The sequence below is a fragment of the Agelaius phoeniceus genome, assembly GCF_051311805.1.
Source record: "Agelaius phoeniceus isolate bAgePho1 chromosome W unlocalized genomic scaffold, bAgePho1.hap1 SUPER_W_unloc_2, whole genome shotgun sequence".
NCBI lineage: Eukaryota > Metazoa > Chordata > Aves > Passeriformes > Icteridae > Agelaius > Agelaius phoeniceus.
The window spans coordinates 9892261-9896849 of NW_027509867.1; positions in this window are offsets into that span (position 1 = coordinate 9892261).

Below are 4589 nucleotides of genomic sequence, written 5' to 3' on the forward strand. Positions count from 1 at the left end.
GGGTGTACTCCTGGTCCCGGGATCTCATGGCCCAACATCTCCCAGCCCAAGCTGGCTGTGGTAGAGGGGATTCTCCCTTTTGCTGCCAGTCAGGGGACTGAGTCTTCAGCTGAGTTGCTTTAGAGCGGGGCTGGGTGGGGAGCCATCTTCCAGCCCTGCTGGCAGCCTTTGCCAGCCATTCTGCCCAGGACTGGGGCTGGGCTGGGGCAGCCAGCCCGACCAAAACCCCAGTGGGTGGGGGTAGCAGAGAGGGGGGCGGAACCTGTGCCCCAGCCAGTTTGGTGTGCAGGCAAGAGGAAGGGCTTGGATTGATCCACTCTCCCTGTTTGCCTTGGCTTCCTAATATTTTTGGGGCAATGCAGGCAGGGAGGATAAGGGCATGTTTTCCCCAGCACGGAGAGGGTTTTTCCTTTACAGGTCAGGGTCAGGCTTAGCCAGGGCTTCCTCTGCCCTCTTCTGACACCAGTGGCTTCTTTTCCAAGCCTAAGTTTGTGCACAAGTCCCAGGTGCTGGCGAGAGGGCAGTGGTCACCCTGTGTGCCGCTGATGCAGCCCCCGCAGGCCCAGGGATGCTGGGGCCAGGCTGTGGGAGCAGCAGCATCCCCCTGCTGAACTCCATCTGTATTCCACAGGAACACTGTCCTACAGCCCCCCGGAATGGAATGACTTTGGCTGGTACCATGGCGAGGCAGCAACGATCTGGTCCCTGGGCATCCTGCTGCACCAGATGGTCTGCGGGGAGCACCCGTTCAGGAGGGGCCGGAACCTCAGCTGGGGCCAGCTCCCGCTGCCACAAGGGCTCTCTCAAGGTGGATCCTCTTCTCTGGGCACGGGGGGAATCCCAGTGCTGGGAGCCAGCAGCGGGCTCGTGAGCATCCCGCTCTGGCAGCTGCTGAGGAGGTGGCACAGGTCCTGCTCTCCTCCAAAACAGGGAAGTGATGGGAAAGTTTAGGCCCAACCCTGAGTGCATCCAGAATGGCCTGGCCATGGGAATAGTGGGGCAAAGCAGACAGGAGCCTTCTCTGGCTGACCGGCAGTTTCTGCTTTCTCTTGCCAGAGTGCAAAGATCTGATCAGGTGGTGTTTATCCCTGAACTCCTTGGAAAGACCCACATTAGAAGACCTGTTCTGTGATCCTTGGGTGCAGGATATTCCTCTGCCATAGAAGAAGGGAGAGAGCCACAGGCACACTTTGATCCAGGGCCCTGGTAAGTTGCAGCTCCACACATGCCGTGGCAATGAGAAGCAGAGGAACCCAGACCTTTTTGTGCTGCCTGTGTCACTGCACCGGGGCCATGGGATGAGCCCACGCAGCCCTTGTGCTGGAGCTGAGCTGCTCTGCCCAGCACTGGTGGCCACCATCCAACCTGGTTTTGCTTGTGCTGGTTCCCTGACAGCTGGGGCCCTGAGAGCCTGGTCTCCCCCCAGGGAAGGAGCAGGAGCCCCTGGAGAATCTGTACCAGGTGGGGATGCTGCTGCTGCTGCTGGTGCTGCTGCTGCTGCTGCTGGAGACAGCCAGGATGGCATCAAGGATGACAAGCTCTTCCTCAGCCTGGCCACTGGAGGCTGAAGGTGATGGACTTTGATTCTGGCACCTTCTTCAAAGCCAAACTCCACAGGGAATTTGCAGATGAGTCCCCAGCCGGGGAAATGCTGCCAGATTTGGGCATGGCCCAGCCTGGCTGGGAAGCAAAGGTTCCCCCTTTGCTGGGGCAGATGCAATTCATCCTTCAGTCGCTGCCCAGCTGCTTTTTGGCAGGGCTGGGGGCATGGGCTGGGCTGGGTATGAAATGGGAGTGGGCTCCTGGCCCTGCCAACAGCCCCCAGCAGCCACTGTGCCCCGGGCTGGGGCTGGGGCTGGGGCTGGGGCAGCCAGCCCGACACAAACAAAGCCCCATGGTGGGAGCAGAGGTGGGACTCCAGAACCTGTGCAGGGGCTGCTTTGCTCTGCAGGCAAGGAAGGGCTTGGGCTGCTCCACTGCCCTTGTTTGCTTTGGGATCACGGTGATTTTGGGGGGCAGTGCAGGGGGGAAGAGAGAAAGTGTGGGCTTCCCTCAGCCATGGCTGGGTTTTTCCCTACCATGTAGGAGTTGGGCCTCCCTCAAGGCCCTGACAGAGATAAGAGTTTTTACTGTTTTTCTTGTTTTCCCCTTTTGCATCTAATCTCTTTTCAATAATGTGTTGTTTGTTTTTCCAGAGGAAGCGTTCTAGGTGGTCCAGTGTGTATGGGGAAGTGCTTGGGAGCAGCTCTGGCGTGGATGGGCAGTGTCCTTGGAGAAGGCTGAGGCCATGGTTTGGGAGCAGCTTTTCTTGCAGCCGTGGCTGGCGTGAGGTGGGTCCCTGTGTGCTTGGCAGGGTGGGATCAGAGCTTTTGGGAGATGGCAGCGAGCACAGGAGCATCCTGCTCTGGGCAGCTGCTGAGGGCTGGATGTGCCGTGGCTGGCTGCAGGCTGGGCACATGTCCTGCCCTCCTGCTCTGCTGCCAAAGGCAGCAGGGATGGGCAGCTCTGGGCACAGCTCTGGGCACAGCCAGCACGGCCTGGGCACCGCAGGCCTTGGCACAAGGGCACAGGAGCCCTCAGCTGACGGGCGGTTTCTGCTTTCTCTCCTTGCAGCCGGGCTCTGCGGCTGCTGAGGCTGCTCTGGGCTCTGCCAGGGCTCTGCTGGGCTCAGCCCTGGGCCCAGCTGGGCTGGCTCTGCCCTCACATTGCTCTGACAGCTCTGCATCAGACGAGCCCGTTGCGAGCACAGCGCCTGAGCTTTCTGCTTTGGCAGTGAGTGAGACTCTGCTGCAGGCCCAGAGATTGCAGCTGGGGACACACATCCAATTGGCAAGGACCCAAACTCTCCATAGTCCCAGCTGAATGCCTGGATCTGCACAGGCTGTTTTGTCTGTCCCATTCTTCCTTCTTGATTGGCTGGAATTGTGCAGTTGCACTTTCTTCCTCCTCTAGCAGTGCCACGAGTGGGCCAAAGCTGGCGAGTGGGCCGTGCTCCTGAGGCAGTGCAGTCTGGAGCTGGTGGATGGAGAATTGCCCTTCTGCACTGCCAAACCAGAGCAAAAAGCCCTAAGTGGGACTTTGTGTCTTTAAGAAACCCCTGACAGTTTCAAAGGGAATGTGCAGCTCATTCACAGGGTGAGAAGGAAGGGCATCTTCTAAAGGATTTGGGCTTTGACAGAGTTTCCATTCCCAGTCCTGCTTGGAGCTGGAAGGGCACAAAGCAATTTCCTCTTGCTTCAACCACTATTTCAAATGGCAATGTTGGAAACAAACCCCAAAATCTTTTAAAAGGCTGCTGAGGTCAGTAAGATGGATCCATGCCATCAGCACATTTACAATGTAAATAACTCAGTTCTCTTTTTAAAATAATTTACTTCTTAATGCAAAGAATGTAACTTTGCATTTATATTTTGTCTTTTTCACTAAGATTATGTTATGTTTTTTCACTAACACTTGGATTTTATTCTTATCTTTTACAATTTACCTATTTTTTCCCTTTTTCTTTTTTTTCCTTTAAATAGAAAACCTGTCCTATCAAAGGAATGTCCTTTGCTCCTGGTTCCCGTGTGGAGCAGCTCCCTTCCTGCTGGCTGAGCTGCTCAGGCAGAGCCCGGCAGCTCCTGGCCCTGCAGGGCTGAGGCTTTTCCCCGTTGCTGGGCACAGACTGATGGAGCAGCACTGCTGAACACGGGCACACAGAGGGACCAGCAGCAGCTGCCTTTGGCCACCTGAGGCTCCAAGGCCCAACCTCTGAGCAGCCAGGGCTGGAAGAGACTGGCAGGATCTGATCCCTGACTCTGGGCCAGGGCTGCACAAATGACCCCACAGCAGCAGCAGCAGCAGCAGCAGCAGCAGCAGCAGATGGAGCTGACTTTCAGCACAGCCCCTGCCCCTGTTCCCTCCCGTGTGCAGCGGTGTCACAGCAGCCTGAGGCACCTGGGAGCCCCCAGTGCCAGCAGGGACTTGAGATGGCAGCCCTGGGCTCCTGGAGGCTGTGCAAGGAACGGAGCTGGGCACTCCCTGTCCATGGGGAGCTTGCAGATGGAAAAGGCTGCTGTGCCCAGGCAGCTCCAAGGGCACAGAAAGGAGGCTCTGGAGCACTGGATCTGTGCCAGTGCCACAGTCCTGGGCAGCAGCCAGCCAGCCCTGGGGGAACAGAGGGCACAGCACGAGGGACAGAAGCAGGCAAGGGCAGAGACTGGAGAGAGCCAGAGCCAGGAGCAGGAACAGCTGCTCCATTGCACTCTTGGAGAAAGCTCTTGGCTGGTTCCAAGCGCTGAAAGGCGTGAAGGGCAGAGAGGAGGCCACAGCAAACAATGCTCCTGTTTGCACAGCCTCCCCTCTCCGTGTCCCAGAAGGAATTGCATGGACTGTGCTCTTCTCTCCGAGTCGTCTCGTTCAGCATGAGCAGCTCAGCACCAGGAGCTGAAGGAGCTGAAGCCTCAGGCCACAGGAGCTGGGCAAGAGGAGACTTTCTGAGCAAAGGAATGCTGCTAACATGGACCCAGCTGAATGCAGTGGATAGAATCATGGAATCACAGAATCCTTTCTGTTGGAAAAGCCCTCTGAGCTCACCCAGTGCAGCCGCT